At 37.8% G+C, this 24,061-nt stretch overlaps 1 protein-coding gene across 21 annotated transcripts in view; it reads left to right on the top strand.

The window, feature by feature from the left end:
• gpat2 (glycerol-3-phosphate acyltransferase 2, mitochondrial) overlaps nt 1-24,061 on the top strand; it is a 170,840-nt gene that overhangs the window by 88,417 nt on the left and 58,362 nt on the right. The window contains exon 3 of one of the 21 annotated variants that reach the window (XM_082553971.1): nt 8,122-8,203. The exons of 19 other annotated variants lie outside the window; for them this stretch is intronic. The gene's annotated coding sequence lies outside the window, so the exon portion shown is untranslated. Of the gene's footprint in view, nt 1-8,121; nt 8,257-24,061 lie in introns of those variants that run through there. One more of the 21 variants, XM_082553957.1, reaches the window with a different exon arrangement.

The raw sequence follows: 24,061 nt of genomic DNA, 5'->3' as shown, positions 1-24,061 counted from the left end.
AAAAACAAACAGCAAGGAGAGAGACAGCCATGGGGATGATGATGGAGCAACAGGTGACACTCATTACAGGTGGCGAGACAGGGGAAGTAGAACTAAAGAGACAGAGGCCACAAAAATTAAACGGGGAGAAACAAAACGCAGGAACAGAAACGCAGACTTCACACAAAGACGGAAAGTCGAACAAACATGGAGACAAGACAACATGGAGACAAGACTTGAGGCATGATGACAGAAACGAGAAACAGAATACAAACAAACTAAAACCTAGACCTAAGAATGCAAATACTGAACAGAGGAAATGGAACCGATATCCAAAATCAAGGACTAAGCACAAAGGAATAACAACTATAATAGGAACCAAAGCCTGAAACTACAATCTTAAACTCAGAATAGTAAATGAACAAGCAGAATTCCTCCTTGGCTCCTTCCTTTGGAGGCTTTCCAGGCTTGCCCAGCTGGGAGGAAACTACACAGAAGACCCAGAACTTGCCAGTAGGAATATATATCTTCTCTGGACCAGGAGCATCTTGGGCTTTCCCTGGAGGACCTGGAACATTTTGTTTGGGAGAAAGACTACAGAATATGCTGCTTAGCCGTTGTGACCTGACTTAGGATAAGCGAAAGAAGACAGATTAAGGGATGTCCTATCTAGATTTCTTTATTTAAAGACGTTAATAAAAAAAATCACAGAACATAAAACTTTTTTTGGGTGACTCCAAACTTTGCAGCAGTAATGTATCTGTTCGTGTCGACACCACTGAACTTTGGCCTTTACAGGAAACTCATAATTAATAAATCACAGAGCGTTGCAGACGTGCTGGTGTTTGATGTTATGCCTACTGTTTCACTGAGCAGTCTTCTTGTTCCTGTAGCCCAAAACCACAAGTGGCTAAGTTAGCAATATTTAATCAAAAGTAGTAGTTTGAGAAAAAATTGGAGGAAAAGAATAAGAACCTTTGCAACATGACAGTGTTTTGGAATATGTGTTGAAGCTCACAAAGCCAGTTACTCACTGATATCATTATTCCCCGTTAAGGGAACTCTTGCAGAGAGCACTTCACGAACCACCTAGACTATGAACTCCAAATTGAGCTACATTTTCTTTTTGCGAAGCCCCAAATGAGACGCATGAATGCGAAATCAATTTTCTGAACTAAGTGGTAACACAAAAGCTTAAAATTATTTTTTTAATTCAAATATTAAGTGACACTGGGTGTTAAATAACACAATCTCATCCTTTTTGAGTTGGTGATATAGCAGATGGAATGCTGGTACTTGAATTATTCCTCTTCAATTAAAACAACACTCTGTCCCACATTTAGCCTTCTGATGACATTCATTAAAAATGCATTAGCGTCTGCATTCATATTGCATGTGTTTGCATAAAGTATCCATGGGAATAACAACAACCTCAAATTCTGGGTAGTATTGTCATCTTCCACCACATTTCTAGTACACCCACTTCTTCTCTCATCAAAGCCATCATTATCAATTTGCCGTGATTTATTCTAGACTTTTTGTGTATTGATTTATACAGTTTTAAAAATTTGGATAGCTTTCCAGGGTTGCAAACAAATAAGGTTTTGTTGGAATCTGAAATAGCAAGACTGAATGTGAGGGAGTGGGCGACAGATGGGAAGCACAGAATCTGGTTTCATGTGAATGAGCTTTTGCCGGAATTATTGGTCAAATCAATCTGAAGGCTAGGGCTGTCAACCTGCAGGGCAGGAGTAGGAGTTTTATTATATCCTTTTCCTAGAAACAGACAGACGTACACACATACACAGACTGAAACTGTACTGGTTTTTACCTTGTAAGGTCTCTTGCCAATTGCTGTAGTAGGGTTGTACTTAAAAATGTTCTTTAGTGTATTGTTGATTTGTCAACAACAAAATGTGCTTTATTGTTATTGTACAGCAAATGAAAAGTTATAAAAAGTATTCAATACATTCATAATTTGAAACTTTTGAAAAAAACTTTTTTGAAGACGCAATTTGCTTTCGTAGTGTTGCACTGGATTACCTTAACTTGTAAATATGCAATTAGTATATTACTGTATATGAGACCTCTAAGTTACATGGGACAGCCTACCTCCATTCAGTATAAGGCAGTCTTTCTCGACAGTATTAGAAAGTGCAGCATCACAAATTATCATAGACCTGAGTCAGCACAGTTCTGCTACCAGTCTTAATAAAAGCTGAACATCTTAAGGTGATGCAAGGTCCAGGGCTGTTGTGTTTCATTAGATTGTGCAGCTCTCATGTCTTATCTGATTATTTTCTGTAAGTGTATTTTTTTTTCTCTAGCTGAAGCATGCCTCCTTGTCTGGTGATTGTGCTATGTTCTATTTACAGGAACACATGAAGTAGAAAATTCAGTTATGGTTTCTGCATTTTCAGCAAAAAAAGTAATGCATTTCTTCTTTATGGATAAATTAAAACATCTTTGAAAAAATATTCTGTAAGTCTCTCTATCATTACAGTCACATTAGAAAAGTTTCTAAATATGTAAATATAACTGTGATTATTCAATCTAGAATTATAATAAAGACTAAAAATAAAAACTTCCAAAATATGACAAATGCAGTAAACATTCAGAGTTGATAAGCTCGCACCAGAGTCCAGCTGAATTTGATTGCAAACTTTGTGGCACACGTTGTTCTGTCATCACAAAGAAGACGTGTTAACGGCTCAGTGTTATCTTTGACCTGATTGTCGTTGCTGTGTGTGAAGGAGGGTTCAGCACACAAACACGGGCGCCAGAATGAAGGAAAGCAAATCTTAATTTTTAAAAGTGAAAAAGTAGGAGAACCAGCTTTTTGTCTTGGTCCAAAGTTATTGTGGTGCATCTTTAAAGAAAAAATACCCCTTCCCTATTGGTGGAAAAATGTACCATGTTGACCAATCAAAAAATTATATGGCAACATCTGGCATTTTGTTGTTTAGTTAGAGGGAGAAATTTTAGGAGTGACGGTGCCGAGAGAAAGCGAGCAAGCGAAAGAAAGAGGGACAGCGAGTTTTGAGATGTGAGAGATTTGTGACGTTTAGCGTGTTTGGAGTCTATAGGTAGAGGAGCTTGTAAAGAAAAGAGTCTGGACTTCTTTAAGTTGCTTGAAGACGTTTCACCTCTCATCCGAGAAGCTTCTTCAGTTCTGAAGTAGCTTCTCGGACACTTTTCTTTGCAAGCTCCTTTGACTACGATGACCTGGATGACTGAGAACCTTCACAGACAGTCTATAGTTAGTGTGTTGTCTTGTGTAGTTAGTGTGTATTGTAGTCGTTATTTTGATTTGTGTCAGTTATACAAGTGAATTTCACAGCTGCTGCAAAAACTCCACCGAAGTCAGATTGCAATGTAAATGTTGTCTCCAGGTGGAAGACAGGAGTGATACACCACCTGCTGTCAGACCTGCAGGGTTTAGGCCTGTGGTGTTCTCCTTTATCTCACAGTGAACAGAAACTATTTTTTGGAGTGGCACAAATAATTTGTGTGACTTCTTATTTGATGCAGAACACCTGATTGTTCTGTAAATAGTTTTAAATGGTTATATAAAAAACGCAGGCATTGGCTGAATTTTTAGGTAAATACAGTGGGGCAAAAAAGTATTTAGTCAGCCACCGATTGTGCAAGTTCCCCCACTTAAAATGATGACAGAGGTCAGTAATTTGCACCAGAGGTACACTTCAACTGTGAGAGACAGAATGTGAAAAAAAAATCCATGAATCCACATGGTAGGATTTGTAAAGAATTTATTGATTGATTGATTGGTAATTTATTTCATGTGAACAATATACAAGTACATTTAGAAAAGAAATAAGAGAGAAAAAAAATACTATACAAATTACATACAAAAAAACATTCTGATTAATTTACATGTTGAAAGGGAGTGGGAAGAAGTATACACTTATTTAATCCCACCCCTTTGCCATAAATTATCAGTGAATATTTAGTCAGCTTCCTTACTGATATAATTTGTAATAAAAATAGTGAACAGATTTCTGATATACTATATACTATAATATCACATCATGAATTTTTTGTTTGTTTGTTTGTTTTTAAATAGAGACATTCACTTAATTTAAATATTTTCCTTTTCTTTATAGATCGAGAAGATCATATTTTTATAACTCTTTTTGAACAGTTTTATGTTTGGACATTGCTTTAATTCCATATTCAGTTTGTTCCATAGTTTCACTCCATGAACAGAAACACAAAAGCCTTTTCTTGTAGTACGTACCTTCATTGTTTTGAAGTTACAAAAACCCCTTAAATTATAACTTCCTTCTTTCAAAAAAAACATACTCTGAATATTACCTGGCAGTTCTTTATTTTTTGCTTTGAATAGAATTTGTGCTGTTTGGAATTTCACTATATCGTCAATTTTCAATATTTCAGACTGCAAAAATAGTGAGTTTGTATGTTCCCTATAACCTGCATTGTGGATGATTCGAATTGCTTTCTTTTGAAGAGTAAAAAGTGAATGTAATGTGGTTTTATAGTTATTGCCCCAGACCTCTGCACAATAGCTTAAGTATGGTGAAACCAGTGAACAGTAGAGAATATGAAGTGATGTTCTGTCGAATACCTGTTTTGCCTTGTTTAGTACTGCAATGCTTCGTGATACTTTGGAATGAATATATCTTACGTGAGCTCTCCAGTTAAGTTTTTCATCTATTATTACCCCCAGAAATTTATTTTCACTGACTCTTTCAATATCAACACCATTTATTTGAATCTTTGCATTTGTATTTAAACTACTATTTCCAATTAACATAAGTTTAGATTTATTCAAATTTAATGATAATTTGTTTTTATCAAGCCAGAACTTCACTTTACTTATTTCATTAGTCATATCCTCCAATAAATTCTGCAGATCATCACCAGAGCAAAAAATGTTTGTATCGTCAGCAAAGAGAACCATTTTTAATACTTTGGACACTTTACAGATGTCGTTAATGTACAAGTTGAAGAATTTTGGACCCAAAACTGACCCTTGGGGTACACCACAAGCAATGTCCATACATAAGGAGCAACCACCATTTATTTTCACAAACTGCTTTCTGTCACTTAAATAACTCCGGACCCAATCTAAAACTACCCCTCTGACACCATAACGTTCCAGTTTTCTTATTAATATATCATGATCTATAGTGTCAAATGCCTTTGTCAAGTCTATGAATAACCCAGCCACATATTGCTTTTTGTCTATGGAATTTGTGATGTATTCTATTGAATCTAATAGTGCCGATGATGTTGATCTGCTTGATCTGAATCCGTACTGACTCTCAGTGAGTAGTTTATGTTTATCTATAAAATTTTCCAGTCTGTTTTTAAACAGTTTTTCAAGAACTTTTGAGAATTGAGGTAGTAAAGAGGGTGGAAAATAAGTATTTGTTCACCTCAAACAAGGAAAATCTCTGGCTCTCACAGACCTGTAACGTCTTCTGTAAGAAGCTTTTCTGTCCCCCACTCGTTACCTGTATGAATGGCACCTGTTTGAACTCATCATCTGTATAAAAGACACCTGTCCACAGCCTCAAACAGTCAGACTCCAAACTCTGCCATGGCCAAGACCAAAGAGCTTTCGAAGGACACCAGGAAAAGTATTGTAGACCTGCACCAGACTGGGAAGAGTGAATCTACAATAGGCAAGCAGCTTGGTGTGAAAAAATCAACTGTGGGAGCAATCATCAGAAAATGGAAGACATACAAGACCACTGATAATCTCCCTCGATCTGGGGCTCCACGCAAGATCTCATCCCGTGGGGTCAAAATGATCATGAGAACGGTGAGCAAAGATCCCAGAACCACACGGGGGGACCTGGTGAATGACCTGCAGAGAGCTGGGACCAAAGTAACAAAGGTCACCATCAGTAACACACTACAACGGCAGGGAATCAAATCCCGCAGTGCCAGACGTGTTCCGCTGCTGAAGCCAGTGCATGTCCAGGCCCGTCTGAAGTTTGCCAGAGAGCACATGGATGATACAGCAGAGGATTGGGAGAATGTCATGTGGTCAGATGAAACCAAAGTAGAACTTTTTGGTATAAACTCAACTCATCGTGTTTGGAGGACGAAGAATACTGAGTTGCATCCCAAGAACACCATACCTACTGTGAAGCATGGGGGTGGAAACATCATGCTATGGGGCTGTTTTTCTGCCAAGGGGACAGGACGACTGATCCGTGTTAAGGACAGAATGAATGGGGCCACGTATCGTGAGATTTTGAGCCAAAACCTCCTTCCATCAGTGAGAACTTTGAAGATGAAACGAGGCTGGGTCTTCCAACATGACAATGATCCAAAACACACCGCCCGGGCAACAAAGGAGTGGCTCCGTAAGAAGCATTTGAAAGTCCTGGAGTGGCCTAGCCAGTCTCCAGACCTCAACCCCATAGAAAATCTGTGGCGGGAGTTGAAAGTCCGTGTTGCTCGGCGACAGCCCCAAAACATCACTGCTCTCGAGAAGATCTGCATGGAGGAATGGGCCAAAATACCAGCTACTGTGTGTGCAAACCTGGTAAAGACCTATAGTAAACGTTTGACCTCTGTTATTGCCAACAAAGGTTATGTTACAAAGTCTTGAGTTGTATTTTTGTTATTGACCAAATACTTATTTTCCACCCTGATTTACGAATAAATTCTTTACAAATCCTACCATGTGGATTCATGGATTTTTTTTTTTTCACATTCTGTCTGTCACAGTTGAAGTGTACCTCTGGTGCAAATTACTGACCTCTGTCATCATTTTAGGTGGGGGAACTTGCACAATCGGTGGCTGACTAAATACTTTTTTGCCCCACTGTAGGTGTTTGCAAAACGTGTGCATAATTTTTTTAAATTGCATTTCAAGTTATGAAAATGATTCGTTAAGCATGTTTGTGGTTGTTATAGTAAAAATTATCATTTTTTTCTACTCAGATTTTGTTTTTTTTTGTCTGAATTTAGAACAATTGTGTTAATACAATATGTCAAGATAAAAAAATGTAAATTTAGACATGTTAGGTTGTGTTGAAAAGAATGATATGAAACAAGGCAAGATAAATGGTTTTTAAAGGTGAAATATAGAGGTAAAATCAAAAGTAGTCAAAAAGGGCCAATTATGCCCTGGACCCCAGAGGGTTAATATATTGCTATTTCTGTTATTTTCTTCTTGGTTTTTTCCAACCATATTACCAAATTTCAATAATTTGTTGTGATATCTAAACTAGTCAGAACTACTGTCTTTAAACCAGTTGATCCACCTGTTTTTTGTTTTTTGTTTTAATCTGAAAGTAGTTTTTGTATTTTTATACTTACTGCATTTTGCAATTTAATTCATTTGTATTGTATTCCTGGGACAATTTTTTACAATATCACTTGAGACTTTCTGGGTTTGGCTTACATATTGTTTGTCTTGGCTCTTATATGAAAGCATTACCATACATGTCTGTGAAGGTTCTCAGTCATCCAGGTCATCGTAGTCAAAGGAGCTTGGAAAGAAAAGCGTCTGGACTTCTTTAAGTTGCTTGAAGACGTTTCACCTCTCATCCGAGAAGCTTTTTCAGTTTCTTCTTCATTACCATAAATCTACAGTTTGCAGTAACTTGTTCTAAGACCTTTGTTGTTACTGTCAATAGTTGTTGGATTCATTTGTCAGTCAGACAAATTGATGATGACCTAACCCTGACTGCCACTTGGACTTTATTGATTAAGGCAGGATGAGTTAAATGTGCTGAAACAAGAGAATTAGACCACATTTCAATAGCAGTTCTTGTATCCAATTCTTTTTGTGAGCTCTTGGTAAGGAACAGAGCAATCCTTGGAATCTTGCTAATTTTGGAGAGCCACAATGATTGAAGATGATTTGATTGGTAGTCTCCAGAAGGGAACTTCATAAATTAGAAAGTTATGGCCTGATTATCACATAAATTGCCCGTTAAATAGATTTTACTTTCTTGGCAGTGTGCATGCTTGAATTATATATGTGTGTGGAGTGGGAGAGTCAGAAAGTGAGATCCATTCATGATAACTTGCTCACCATTACTTGTATCAACGGCGCAGATAATGCTGGTGTGGTTCTTTTATTACCGTCATCAGTTTTATTGCTGTTGTTAATACTATGGTTTGTTCCCCTGGCAGTCTAATGCAGAAGAGATGAGTGGATCCATCACAGCTAGATTGGGTCCTGGAGGAGAAATAACCAGCGTCAGGCACAATGAGAGTTGGGTAACGTGAGCGGCAGAAAGAGATAAAACGCAATAACGAGAGAATCAGGTGATATGAAAAAATGAACAAAATAATTGAACAAACAAATGGAAAGAGATGAATGATTTGTCAGGAGAGAGGAGCTGAAAGGGAAAGACCAGAGGAAATGGGCTTTCTCCCTTCTATAGGCTTAAAAGTGATTTTAACTTCAGAAAAACAACAACAAATATCCACACAAAGGCTGTCTTTTTTTTTCTTGAGGGTGAAAGAGTGAGCTTTTGCAGGGAATGAGGAGTGCCAAGATGAGAATTATAGAAAGACTGCCAAAGCAAATAAAGTGAATGCTTTACTTTTGTCTGTGTTGCTGAATAAAGCACCATCAGCACTACCAAGACCAGAGTCTCTCTAATACTGATACAAACTGCTGTGTCTCCTGCTGTAACTCATTCGTTTCACTGATGGAAATCTTGGCAGAAGACAAGATGTGTTGGATTAGGTTTTGTTTTTTGTTTTTTTTTGTTTTTGTCTTTTACTGCAGCCGCTCATCATTGTGCACTTTATTAAGTACTCAACATTACAGAGAATAGGTTGGTTCAACAGCTTTATGCAAAGACGTAACACACATAGCCACCAGTCCCATTTTATTAAACTATATCACTAATTTATGGCAAGTTGAAGACAAACAAGAGGCTGTTCAGTTTCAGTCACTGAGTCCGCTACTGGAGCTCAGAGTTAGGAATGCAAATTTTAAACTTACTACTAGCACTGTTGCCTCACGGCAAGAAGGTACTGGGTTAAAGACATGCCATTAGTGGGGTTAGGTTAATTAGTTCTAAATTGCCCATACATATGAATGTGAATGGTTATCTGTCTCTCTGTGTTAGCCGTGTGAAAGACTGGCAATCTTCTTCTCACCCTATGGCAACTAGTATAGGCTCCAGCACCCCCATGATCCTGACTTGGATAAGCGGAAGAAATGGATGGATTTTACTATTTCTTCTTCCTTTGGCTGTTTGTTTAGGGATTGTCATAGCAGATTTTCTTCCTCTATCTCACCCTGTCCCTTGCATCTTCTGTCACTTCAACTGACTGCATGTCCTTTCTCACTACATTCATAAACCTCCTGTGTTCTCTTGCTCATTTCATTTTGTCTGGCAGCTCCTTATCCACTATCCTATGTTCTAAAATAAAACAGTTTTTCACCCCTGACATGTACTGTTGGGAATTTGAAGAACAGAACGCCACTAAAATTAAAAATTTAATGGCAAAAATTCCAGTAATGGCTTTAACTCTCCCAGGAATTTCTAAAGTATTAAATACAGTAACTAACCTGCCGTCTTCCATAGTATATAACCTGTAACTTTAGAACTATTTAGTTATTGTAGGTTTGTATTAAATAATCATCATACCTGATCTACATGTTGTATTGATTCTTTAGTTTATGAGCTGCTGGCAACAGCAGATGTTCATCTGTAACAGATGTCCACAAATATAGTCAGAGAAACTTTAATATAGTCAGGGGAAATCTGTCATGATTTACTATCATCTCTAAAATGTTTTAATATATCAGTTTAGTTGTAATGTTCTTGGAAGCATGTGTAATCAGAGTCCTGCTGCTCTTTCTAAACGTCAGCAGCGTTAGCAGCTAAAGCTAATCGCTGCTGACAGAGACGAAGCTCCCGGCCTCTGTTAGCATTTTGAAATCCGAGTTTAGCGCGAGCCTTTGCTAACCATTTAAACTGGACAGGGTCTCATTTGGAAATTGAGATTTAAATGGTCTCAGTCCTTCAAAATGATAACTAGCATTACTTTTTTTATATATATACTGGTGAGAGAATTTAACATTTGGAAGCATTAGTCAACAGCAAAATGTACCAGCTGTGATTCACTATAAGTTGCTTGATTAGATTATTTTCAATAAACAATGACTAAATAAAGAAACAAAAAATGATTAAAAAAATGGAACAAGCACTGTTTTCATGTTTGTATTAGTCCATCATCGCTACCAGGTCTCAACACCTCAGTTCCCCAGTCTAGATCCACACAGACTACCTTTTGAGCAGAAGGGACCGATATTTTTAAGTTGAGGGAACCGATGCTAGAGGTGGAGGGGAAAAAAAATCAATACAACATAGTATTGTGATATTCTCCCGAGAACCGAGGGAGGTTGGGAGGGGGCAGCAGGGAGGAGGAGGAGGTGGTGGTATCTTTGATTTTGGTTTATCTTTAGGGTGGCTCAAATAAGTCAGACCAAAGATATAGACCAAAAACAAATGACCACTATAGAGGACATGAATAATTGGGCTGGGTCTCATGCGGATTTATTATTATCTCAGGATGTGATATTGTATCAATTCAGGGAATCCAAATATCAGTATTTCATTAAATAAACTTAAATACTTAATAGTTAACACAGATTGACAAAGTTGAACTTCGAGGGCATAATTACCTTTGAAAAAAGGTGATAAATTGCAAAAGAAAAATGCAATAATATGTATCGTGAATGATATTATTGTATTGTTGTGTGTCTGGTGATCCCCACCTCTAACTGATGCTGAAAGTAATGATAATAATAATGATAAGTGTTACAGTTTTTTGTACTTCACATCAGGAAAATGTTGTGGCCACAGTGGATTTTAGTATATATAGGATATGTGTAGGAACAGGTGTTGGTGTAAAGAGAGGCTGGAATGCTACCAGTATAACTGCTCATCACTGTTTTTAGAACCCAGATAAAGGCCACACAGAATTCCAGTAGCAGACACATCTCTACATCCACTGTGCAAATCAGGCCCTTGTGGTCAAATAGCTGCTAAGAAACCACCACTAACAAGCAGAAGACTTTTGCTTGGACCAAGAAACACAAGAAATGGGTATTAGACCTGTGCAAATCTGTGCTTTGGTCTGATGAGTCCTAATGAGATATTTGGTTTCACCCCTCATGTCTCCCGCAATTAGCTGGGCTGACCTTATGGAATATGTTAGGTTAACTGAAGACGAGCTGGAACCATGCAGCTCAGGCTGAAGCCGGCGAAACGGCTGTCTCACTGGATTATAGAAGTTATATAGCAATACAACTTAAAAACACAATACAAGTTATAAACAATAAGAATTTAAAAACTAGGCATAGAAGGCGTAGAATTAAGACATGTAGGATAGGGTGAACAAGTGGGTCTTCAACATAGTTTTAAAAACCTCCACAGAGCATGCCTGCCTAATATCGTGAGGGACGTTGTTCCACAAAAATGGAGCATGAAAAGAAAAAGCAGGCTCTCCAATAGTCTTTTTTCTGGCGCTAGGTAGTACTCAGCTTTAAGAACTGACAGAGGCGAGGCTGCCCAACACTGGCGCCACCAGGCCCTCTGACCACCACCAGTAGGAAACAGGTGAAGCGTCTTGCCCAAGGACACAACGACCGAGACTGTCCAAGCTGGGGCTCGAACCGGCAACCTTCCAATTACAAGACAAACTGCCAACTCTTTGAGCCACGATTGCCATATTGGTGATGGGTTTGGAGTAATATAACATGTGCTTTTGCCCATTTCTGTTACAGTGGTGGATGTTCCTATTAAACCTGGCCAAAGTTTCACACATCAGCATATGTACAAGTAATTCCTATAAGCCTAAAGCTTGAGCTTCAAACTGCTCTAAATGCAGGGTTGGAGACTGCAGAGGGGTTTTTTTCTACGCTGGTTTTAGGGAATAGGGAAGAGTACTGAAACAGCTCATTTTAGACAGTGGTTGAACTAATTATGCAAATACTTTAATAGAGTCTAAGGATAAAAATACGGAGCTGGAAAGACCCCATTTGTCGTTACAAGTTAAGTCGTTGGTGTTTTTCAAGTGGTTGCTTTTACATATTTCTGTTGTTAGCTTTCTGATAAAATGTACGGGAAAAAAAACAATCAGATATTGGATTAACTCATCCATGACATGGAAATGTTGATATGCATCGGCACTAAAAGCCTCAATCAAGTACACTATTTGAAATGATGCTAAATATTGTATCAACCTCCTTGCCTAGTTGTTGTGTGAAAATCTGAGGCGGTGGAAAAGAGGACGACTTTTATTACCAGGCAGAAGAAGATGGTGCAGATAAGCGAGTGATAGCAAACGGGAAAAAAATGTAATAAGAGGAAAGGCAGCAGATGACAAGAAAAAAAAAAAAAGAAAAGGCAGAATTTTAGAAAAGGAGAAGACAGATGGTGATGGGAGAAGAGACTCAATATAGACCGGTTTCAGTCTGTGTTTCACATTAGCAAATGCAAAGCAAATGAGGAAAAATGTTTCTTTAGTTCTTTGTCGTGCTGGTTAAAATTCAAGAGAAGCAAGAAGAGGAGACTTGAGTGCCAAAGAAGCAGAGTTAGGAGGAGCAGAACAGAGAGAAGGATGACGGTAAGACAGAAGATGCTTAGGCAGTGTTTTGTAGTGTAATTAGAAGAGCTCTTACCCTGAGCTGTCATTGGGGATGTTTCTTTTCTCCACTTGAGTGCTTGGTTGTTTATCTGCACAGCTGGTTGAGAGAGGAAAGGGGCAGGGGAGGAAAAAAGAATAAATGTGCAAGTTGGAAACAGAGGAGGAAAGCGCTGGGAGTGTGTTGTGTTTTTGAAGAAAAATATGTGCACACCTGTGGAGGAGCTCATCACTTGTGCATTCTAAGATCTATGTGCATTTAACAGTATGCGACCCTATTACCTACACTGCTGGGCTTTGATAACTGCACAATAAGGTAAAGAAAATAACTCACTTTGGAAATGATAAATTAGAAATTATAGGTTACTGATGTTTTTCTTTGTACATTCCTTGTATATAATTGCTTTTTCATCCCATTTAATTGTTACAGATCTTTGACAATGGAGAGATACAATAGTATAACTAAAGAAGCCTTAGGACAATTGGGATAGTCTCTACAACTCTCGTTATTAAACGTCTTTAAACTTTTTCTTTACTTTTTTGATGTGCGTTTGATGTGTATAACAAAAATTGAGGCCTTTTAATTGGAGAACTGCCTTATGCTGCTCAGAAGTGAGTTGACTTTGAATTTGCTGGCTATAAGACAAAAAAAAGTCAGTGTTTTCAAAGACCTATCCATCAGAAGCTGCCAGAACCACATCGCACATTTTTCAGTGAGAGTGAACAAAGAAATGATCTTTATTTGTGATGAGCTAGAAAGACCAGCAGAAGGGTGTGATAAAGTGTCAAGTTGTTCAGATGAGGAGTAGTCTGCACTGAGAAACTGAAGTCACAAAAATCACAGCTTTATTTCTCGTCTCAGCGTCCCCTTTACCTTTTATTTTTTCTTTCTTTTGGTGCAGGAGAGAAATGGAAACTGTATACAGTATAGAAGCAAAGGTCACTTTGCCCTGACAAGAATGTTTTGTTAGAAAATGTGAACTGTTCATGAGTTGGGTGCTTAATACCTTAAGGTTATATAGTTCAGAGTACAAGGCTCACTGCACACTAGAAGACAAGCCCAAACTACAAATTAGGGCCCACTACACAAAAACAGAAATGATATAAAATAAATATCTGCCATTTAAAATTTTATAGCCAGTGTAGTGTCATGCCTGCACACAGTATTGCAGGCATTCATACAGAGTTTACATTTTCTCTAGTTTACTAGTTTTCGAGCAATTTAAGATTTGAAAATGTCCACACTGAAAAGAATTCTTGTGTGGTCGGTTTTGTTGGAAAAATATCTTTGAGGTGAAGAGTGATATTGTTGTCCTTGCCTGTGCTCTCTCTGCTGAACACCAAATGGTGGTGGACGGCTCACACCTACTATTACACGCCTCCACTACACCGAACAGATGAAGAAAATAAAGGCAGCTGACAAAAAGACCACATAGTCGATGTGGGCAGTGGAGGTAATTCATTCATTTAAATGCACACTTGGGTCTCTAAGATTTATAACTAATTATATTGCTGTCGGGCATTTCAAATCCAGCTTTAACACCAATGAAATCCTTTATTACAATGTGGGTTATTAATACTATAAATCCTTTAAATTATCTAATCTCCTGACTAACTTCCAAGCTCCATAGATTCTAATGATCCCCAAAACACTTTTAATATTATTTTATGTTAAGTAAAGTGGCTCTTTTATCTGTTATTGTTATTTCAAATGCAACACTAATTGAAAAAAATATCTTCTTGTAACTAACATATTTGAAATGAGGAATAGTCATTAAATACTGCTGTGAGTATGGTTCAAATCTGTTGAATTTGGGCAAAAACCTTCAGTAGAGGTGAGACACCGTTAACTACCTTTTGCTTTCTTTTTCAATTTCTTTGAAACTTGCGAGGAATGATTTCTAAGGATCTGTGCTGTGCTGTAGACTTCTTACTGATCAAATGGATATTTTAAAAAAATTGTGATATGTGACAAATAAGTAAAGAAACACAATAGTTACAGGTGATCCAAGCCACAGCGCTCTGCATGGAAAACTCAAGACATGTTCTGAGACATGTTTGAAAGTGATGAGCAGGCCCAAGTGATTAGATTTTTTCAAAATGCCAAAAAGAAGAGATCAAACTGACTTTGAAAGAGGGTTCATGTTCAGTGCAAGGGCGGCAGAAGCTTTGGTCACATAGTCTGCTCGGTTGGCTAGTGTCTGAATAGTAGTGATGTGCGATACCACTGATTTCATTTCCGATCCGATACCAAGTAATATTCAGTGTGGTATCGACGATACTGATCCGATACGATACTTTGCACAAAAACTTATTTTATTTATTGTATCTCAAAGTATAGCATCATAATGATTACAGGACATCAGATTTCTTGTTCTTATCACTTAATAATGCAGAGCTCATCATATAGAAATAGAAAAACTGAAGTCGTGCACTATTTGAACACCTTGCCTGCCTGCATCACTAAAGGACTCCATGAGAGACGTGTGTCTCAGCAGCCCAAGTTGAAACACTTTGCCAGTTTTAGTGTAAATTATTCACAGTTGCATTTTCAAATTTGTTTTCCAATTACATTTCCTGGTACAAATGAAGGTTAACACATCAAATGGACCCAAGCGTATTGTTCAGGTGAAAACCAATTTGTAGTCCTCCCCAGGTGACATCAATGGGGGCAGCAGCGTTGCAAACAGAACATGGTCTGACTAGGCTGCTGCCTGTTTAATTTGTTTCCTGTTTAAAAAAAAAAACCCAAACATTTGTCACTGAAATTGAAGTGTGAGGACTTGAAATGTAAGTGCCTTCAGTACTTTAAATAAAAGTGCCCTCTTCATTTTCTTTCTTTTTAAATGAAATCACATGAATGAGATGGGATGTTGAAAATCACAACTATGATAGTCTTATTCATTCAGTGCTGGTAACCCAGAAGATAAGTTTACAGTCTGTTCGTGAATCCTGTGTGACATAATTTCTTTTACAGCTGCAAATATCCTGGAGCATTCGACAGCCAAATTTATCAGTGTATGCCCCCCCCCCCCCCAAAAAAAAAAAAAACCCTAACATCCAAGTTACTGCGTGAATCTGCACTGCTGTCCATTTTAGAGTATCCTTAGGGCATTGAGCAAGCTTTGCACTCGTTTCAAACTGCTTGTCATTTGGTCAGATAGCTTCAGAAATTTCCACACCTTTCCAGTGTCAGATAAGGCCCTGTCAGTGTTCGATTTCTGTGATTTCACATTCTCACCCACTTCACGCTATGTTTGGCCAGCTGTGAAGAGTGAATTAACAGCCAGGCATTGTACTTTATCCTGCGCACAACAATATGAACAACAGAGTGCAACACTTCAAAATTTCTTCCTGGAGAGACTTTCATTAAAAGTTAAAGCAATAGCCAGTAATATCCTCATTCTCTTGACCAACTTTTTACTCTGACTTTGAGTGTTGTTAACTCTTTGGGTTTCTTGAACTGTAATTTATACAAGAGCTATGTCTGCTTTTGTAGAACCAGGACTTCCATCAGTGCTTTAAAAGCCCAGTGGCCCATCTGGTTTTAGTTAACCCCCCTCAGACTGAAGTATTGGAAATTTTAAAATGAATATAGAGGTTTTAAAGATGTTAACAAAAGCTGCGAACATTAAGCTCACAGATATATAGGCTCAGAAACCAGTTGGCAACCCCCCAGTCAATCTCCAGTTGCTAGGAAAAGATGTGCATTCCCCAAACAATCGTTGAGTTTTTGCTGGCTTTTCGAAGGAAAAATTGGTCTTCTTTGTGATTGCTTTGGCTGCTATCATATTACCTCAGTTGCCCGTAGGCTGGGCACTAACTTGTCTACGAATAGTTGCCAACTACAGAGTAAAAGTTGTCCCTTAAGGCTGTTAAACGATCGTGGCTCAAGAGTTGGGAGTTCGCCTTGTAATCTGAAGGTTGCCGGTTCGAGCCCCGGCTCGGACAGTCCTGGTCGTTGTGTCCTTGGGCAAGACACTTCACCCCCATTGCCTACTGGTGGCGCCAGTGTCCGGCAGCCTCGCCTCTGTCAGTGCGCCCCAGTGCAGCTGTGGCTACAACGTAGCTTGCCATCACCAGTGTGTGAATGGGTGGATGACTGAATGTGTAAAGCGCTTTTGGGGTAAGTAAGTGGACTAAGTAAAGCGCTCTACAAATACCCTTAATGTTCGCAGCTTTTGTTAACATCTTTAAAACCTCTATATTCATTTTAAAATTTCCAATACTTCAGTCTGAGTGCCCAGCCATTTACCATTAAACGGCAAACACCTTGTGTAAAAACAACATGAAATTCAGAATTTCGAGATGCAAACCTTGCCGCCCACAAAAAACAAACTGAGCCGGTTCTGATTTTGCTAACGAAAAAAGGAGAAAACGAAGATTCTAGGTTTTTCTGATTCTAAAAAGAAAGCTGCAGGGAAAATTTAATGGTTTGATCAAGGAGGTGAAGCTGTATTACATGTCCGTAATACAGCTTCACCTCCTTGATATACATATTTCAGGATGTCAGTGTCGTGTTTGATCTTTGTGCTGGCAGAGTTGGGACCATATCTAAGGAGGCAGAGAAATAATTTTAGAGACTTAACCTACCTGGAGAAGCATCTAGCTGTGTGTCTGAGGTAAAATAGGATTATTTAAGTATTCGTGTTTTTTGCTGTGTGATTGCTGAGATATGTTTATACACATCCCAAATATCGGAAAAATCTAACTCAAAACCGCAAAATAACTCCTGCAAGTTCATCCATTGTAATTATTTGTAATGATTTGTAATGGCAACCACAGAAATCTGTCTGTAACCAAATATGTAACAAGTTATTTTTTTTCTTTCTTTGCAGCATTGTATGCCTCCATTCCTATTATATTTTATAGCCAAAATATCCAGAAACTACTTGCCAATCTGTCTGGAATACACATTTTCCCCAATGACACGTGTTTGTCAGCTGCTCTTTTGGTTATTATTATTATTATTTGTTACTAGCGAACTGATGCCATGATCGTGGTTTTACAAATGTATAAACAGAAAAACTAAACTATTACGAACTCCGCAGTAGCACCAAAGCACAGATGTTTGGTTTGTGCCACATGATTAGGACTAGTGCTAAATTAAATGAATACAAGACTAAATGTCCCTGTTTCCGGTGGGAGCCTCGGGGGGTTTTAGGCATAAATGGTACTCTTCTGTCCGCCAGATAAAGTTGTTGCACTGCTCAGCATTTGCTTCACTGTTCTTCTCTTTATTTTCCATTGTAAATAAAAGTTGTATTTATTCAATATTTCCCAAAGGGCCGCCACAGCAGATCCGCATGTTTGATTTGGCACAGATTTTATACTGGATGTCCGTCCTGATGCAATCCTTCTATTTATCCGGGGTTTGGATCTGCACCAGGAGTACACTAGTTTGGGACCCTGAGGCTTGGTTTGTCTCTTATCTGTCTGAAACTGGGAATATCTGCCGTGAAAGAAATCTGTGAAAGAAATCTATACACTATGGAACTAGAGCTGGGCAATAGAATGATAACGATATGTATTGCGAAATAACTTTTCCTCGATAGAAAAGTTAAACTATTGCGATAGGCCTCATCTCTCTTGTCCTCTTAAAAAAAAAAAAAGAAAAAAAAAAGAACAACCAATCCAAATTAACTAGCGCAGAGCCGAACCAATCGTTCCAATGCAGGTGTTCTTGGAATCCATCCTACCTGACAAACCATCCTACCCGTTGTTTCTACGCATGCGCACAACACGAAATTCAGTGGCAAACCGTCCTACCTTTGTGAATATAAGCTACAAACATACTCTGATGGGTAAAATTATGTGCCAAACCGTCCTACCTTTGTAAATGTGATGTACAAGCATACTTTAACAGCTAAAATTAAGTGGCGAACCATCCTACCTTTGTGAATATGAGCTAGAAGCATAATTTTACAGCTAGAATTAAACTGTTTGAAAAGCTAAGCTATACAACAAGGAGAGATTGAGAATTTCCTTTTAGTTCTCAGTTTATTTGATATTGACAAAAGTTAGTCAATTTTGTCTGTTCTTCTGTAAAACAAACTAAGATTTATTTTTAGAATTAATATTTTGTTTCTAAGTGGAATTGACAATTTAGTAGTCTGTTTTGTTTGTTCTATTTTGAAACTTAAACGCTTTAGCGCAGGGGTGTCAAACTCAAATACACAGTGGGCCAAAATTCAAAACTGGAACAAAGTCACGGGCTAACATTAATATTTATTGAAAAAAAAAATCTTCCTCCAGATATAAGAATGAATCTTTTCTTATGGACTCAAATAAGTTTTGCTGGAAAACTGAATATGGAACAAGCAAAGCTTTATACTAAACAATATATATATTAGCTGTATAATACCAGCAGGCCAGCTCTAATAGTAATTTGGTATGGGTTCGCGGGCCAAATGAAATTAGGCTGCGGGCCAAATTTGGCCCGCGGGCCAGAGTTTGGCAACTATGCTTTAGCGGCTGCCTTTTGTGTAGTTTGCAATATTTGCCTTTATTTATCTGAAAAAGTCTCATGTTCCTTAAGTACATCTACCCTGTTGAACTTATTATGGGAAATAAATATTTAAATCAAAACAAGCTGCTGATTAGTTCACATTTTATTTGTGAGCAACGGCACATTTAAATCTTACAAATATAGTTATTTGGCTTATATCGTGATATATATCATTATCGCCTGAAATGAAAAAAACATATCATGATATGAAAAAATCTTATATCGCCCAGCTGTATATGGAACCTTTATTTACATCACAGAAACATGTTTTGGTTAAGTGTTTGTCCAAGAGACCGTGTTTTTACTAAAAAATATTGACACTGACATGCATCTTACTATGTAAAATTATTCAATTTTGTTGGATGGTGACTTAGATCAATCAATTGTTAACTCAAAGTGTTTTAGTTCACCTTTTTATTCATGTCAATATTATTAGCTTGTAAACCACAGTGTTCTTAACCCAGTAGTTAAAAACGCTGAAAACTCAGTCTCAGTAAATGAGGAGAATTAAGGCCAGTTAGCACTGAGTTACAGCTGCTGTTACTTTCTATGTGTTGACAGTTGTTGATGTTACCTTTTGAAAGAAATTTTGGCACATTTTGTGCCGATTCAGAAAATAATTAGACATTTTCTGAAGGCTGCAAACACACTTGAACAATTTTAGATGTTGCTTTAATTGATGGATTTAGATCGATGGCTTGAAGTAGAATTGTGTTTCTTTTCATCTTTTATCCACTAGTGACCACCCGAGGCTAGGTGAGGAGAGGGTATTGAGTTCTACACCACAGTGTCTATATTTATATCCAAGGAAAAGAAAATGTCTTGATTTTGATTGATATGTTTTCTTTAAGACACCAACTCTTTACAAAAAGTTATTTAACAGCGACATACACCCTACTCTGTAATATTGCTTTGTAACCAGCATTTTATCAAATTGTACCTTGGATCAGTTGTCAACTGGTGTCAGTACAGTTTCAGTTCACCTTTTTATTCATGGAATCAATATTGTGAGCTTGTTATCCTTATAAATCTGTATTTGGTATTAAAAAAACCTAAAAACTCAGTGTCTAAGAGCATACAATCAGCAAACCAAAATTGTGAAAATCAATTAGGCTAGCTAAATAATGTTTATGTCGGTTAATTTATTGTCTTCCACTCAGTACTGTACTTTCTGATCCTTTGAATAGCTGCAGTTGTTTATTGATAGAAAGTAAAATATTAGGGTTGTAATATTTTAGAACTTTGTGTGGTTTTAGATGAGAAGGGTAATAAATTTATACAGCAATGTATTTAAAATAAGGATTCAGTAAAATGTTAGGTTCATTAATTGTGGATAATTAAGGTCAGTTAGAAATGGCACAAGTCTGTTTCAGATTTCAGGTATTTCTTTGAGGGATTTATGTGGATGGCTTGAAGGAGAGTGATATACGTCTAAATGTTTTATCATTTTTTTTTGATAAAACAAACTAGATGTACTACTTTGGCTAATTATTGGGTACAATGTCATCAATTGGTCAATTACCTGCTGAGTTTAATCAGACTCATCCTAACACATGTTGTTATCAGTGTAGTTACTAGATGACAATTTAAACAATGGCTTCACTTATTAAATAAGTGGCCTGCTGTGTGGCGTAGCGCCAGTGCTTGTTTTCCCTGCAGCTTAATAAGCCTGATATTGCATTTCATGAAAATGTTACAGTTCCTCATGACATTTCGTTCATGCAGGAAACGTCTACTATAAATGCTTAATGGAACCTTGGGGGCAGATAGGCTATATTAACCTTTCTGCAGCAACAACAAAAACAGCTTGTTTTGTGTCCTTGCCTTAATCCGACATGGTTTTAAATAAGTTCTTTGCTTTTGTTTGTTCCACATATTATGCTAAAAGCAAAATTACCAATGTTTTACAGAGAAAACATTTTGATGTTGGACAGGAACCCAGACATGTTAAAACTCATAGTAGCAGGCAGTGTTATCAAGCTTCTCTAAAAACTAAAATCAATTTTTTAATCTTTGTTAACAAAAAAGAAGAGTATTAGCTTCCTCCTACCTCACATCTTCTCACTTTGCCTCTCTGTTCACTTGCCTCTGGAGTGAAAACATTTTTCTTGGGTGTTGTTTTGTAAGAGTCAAATAACTTGTACGTTGTTTTGAGATCAAGCCTTACAGGAAGGTTTGGTATTTTTCACTTTGCAAAGATGTGATAAAGGCTGGCAAGAAGGCAAACAGTAACATCAGTGTTTTGCTGAAACCAATCTTCCACAGTGAGGATGAAAAAGTGAAAGAGGGCAAGATTAACATAGAAAATTCACGCTTTTGGGCTCCAGTTGAGCCCATCTAATGACCCTCACATGTCTCCTTCTCTCACTATGGCATATAACCACAAAGCCCTCAGCACTTATTGTATTAGTTTATCCACTGTTAGAGATGCAATCATGAGACCTTAATAAATCCTTTTTTCTCAGAAGTCTTCCAAGCCATGTGGCAGGATTGCATACACATTCACGTTACCCTTTTGGTGGTTAGTACATACACACAAAAGAGGCAACGTTTAATGTTGCAAACACCTAAAGAAAGAAGGGAAAGATGTCATATGCTGTACAGAATGTGTAACCTGGGGCAAAAGTGTTTCATGGTAACGGCTTATGTAAGTAATTATAATTTACTTCAATATGATTGGTATTAAGGACATAATGTGTTATGTGTGGAAAGGCCTTCAGTCCAAGAAAGCTTTTTTAAATCTCAAATAGATGACTGCAAACACAAAAATAAAAAGCTAGATTGTCAGTCAGGGCAGTTGCAAAGACTCTGTTGTCCTGTTTTGTCTTCAGTAAATCATCATTAGTTTTATGTCAGAATTCCCTAATCAGGGAATTTACTTAATGCTGAATATGGTTAAATATTTACTATATTTTTCTTCATAATGCAGTTTGCATTTAAAGAGACTGTTTGATAAGTAATAGATCACCCTGTAAAAACAGGTAAATTTTGTCTTCTTTCTCACTGAAAAGAGCTTTTCTAGAGCACACATGTGCACAACTTGTCCCCGGAATCATCTTGGTCCACTCCGGTACATTGTCCTAGAAGGAAAATAGAACAAAAGTCAAAAAGGGGCATCATTAGGCAAAAGAATCTCCAGGTGAATGACTACAATGAGTCATTCTCCTCGACTTTTAGACAGCTGGCACAGTGTGGGCTAATTTAGATTTTTTTTTTTTAATGTCAGTTACATTGTAACCTGTAACAATTTTTCACATCAGTTATTCAGTGGCTGGCTCTTCCCCTACCTTTTTTTTTTTTTTTTTTTTAAAGTCAGTGTGCCTCTTTGGGGCCAGACTTTGCTGTTAAAATGAAATTTATGTAACTGTGGGCCCAAGGGTTCTGATTTCTGGATGTACGTCCTACCAGGCCCGTGAATCCAAAAAAAGTTAGTGCATTAGTGAATCTCCCTGTATTTTTTTTGCTTGCTCCATAGACTTCTGTTAAAGCTGGCTTGAAAGGGCACAACACAAGGAAGGATGCAACACAGGTTTATATTCTAATTACCACCATTTATTAAGAAAATAAAGGTCCTGTGTGATGGATGAGGAGGGCGGGAGATCAACAGGCCAAGAAGGCGAGCTGTGAAGGAGGCCACTTAAATAGGCCCAGCCCACGTAATTCACAGTTGTCCTGAATCTGTTATCAATGGAGGGCACCTAGAACTTAAAGATACAAATCATGCACACATCAGCCATATGAAATCAATGTCAAACTGACGTGTAGCGTTTTACACTAGGATCATAAAAAAAACTAAAACCAAAAGTTAAAAATATCATTTAAAGATGGCTACTTTCCTAGACACAAAGTTGAGCCTAGTTGTGAGCTGCTGCGCACAGTATTGATTTTATTTATATAATGCCAAATTGCCGTGAATTGAGGGGATCTTGACTGGACAGGCATCTGAGATGGTGGATTGTTGTGAACTGGCCAGATGGTTAATGTTGTCGACTCACAACAAGAATACAAAGAGGGGTTCAACTCCATCAGTCAGCTGGGGCTGGATTTTTGGCACTCCAGCTTTCTCCAGCAGATGAAAAACATGCATGTTAGGTTAACTGCTGACATTTAGTTGGCCATACTTGTAAATGGTTGTCTTGTCTCTGCATGTTAGTCCTTCAATAAACTGGCGTCCTGTTCAGGCTGTTCTCCACCTCTAACCCAGTGACAGCCAGGATAGGCTCCAGCACCCACCATGATCCTGAAGTGTATAAGTTGAAGAGGATATATGGATGTTGACCTTTGACTAAAATGTCTGCTAGATCCTTATAAAAATATAGGGAATGGGGCAGTTTCCAAAGCATTGCACTAAACCAAACCTTATTTAGCCACAGTCTCCTAAGTATAAGAAGGTCTGAGCAGTGAATTTTACCTTTTTCTGCACAGGTCCCCAATTGCTATTAGAGTTAATGGTTTGCAAAACATTACACCGCTTAGCCTTAACCTGCTCTGTAGACCTAGTAAAGCCCACCCAAGCAGATATCCTAGCCTGTGGCCTCTGATAGTTCAGTGCTTCTCTCACTGGCAGACTCATAAAAATGCCACAGGACTCAGCCCAGTGTTTATTGCATTGTAAGCACTTTTTAAAAGCCAAAGTAACAACATACATTTTACAAAGTGGTCTTCAGATAACTACTTTCACAAAACCTATAGCTACACTTTTTTTTACTCATGTCAACTTTTATTATGGGTTTTGTTTTGCTCTTGCTGCTGTTTTACTATGTGCTTCTTTTATTGCACCCTGAGCTGCAACCACTGTATGAAAAGTGCGATACACATACATTAAGTTTAATGTGTATGTATATAGTTACTATGGCATTTATTCATTACAGCTGAAAAAACCCAACCAAAAAACATGGCTGTGGATGCTGGTTATATAACGGTTTTTCTTCAGTAGTTTAAGACATGAGGGTT

This window comes from Aulonocara stuartgranti (assembly GCF_965226115.1).
Source record: "Aulonocara stuartgranti genome assembly, chromosome: 12".
In the NCBI taxonomy this organism is placed as follows: domain Eukaryota; kingdom Metazoa; phylum Chordata; class Actinopteri; order Cichliformes; family Cichlidae; genus Aulonocara; species Aulonocara stuartgranti.
Note: the sequence above shows the minus strand (reverse complement) of the source record. Positions and strands in the feature narration are given on the sequence as shown.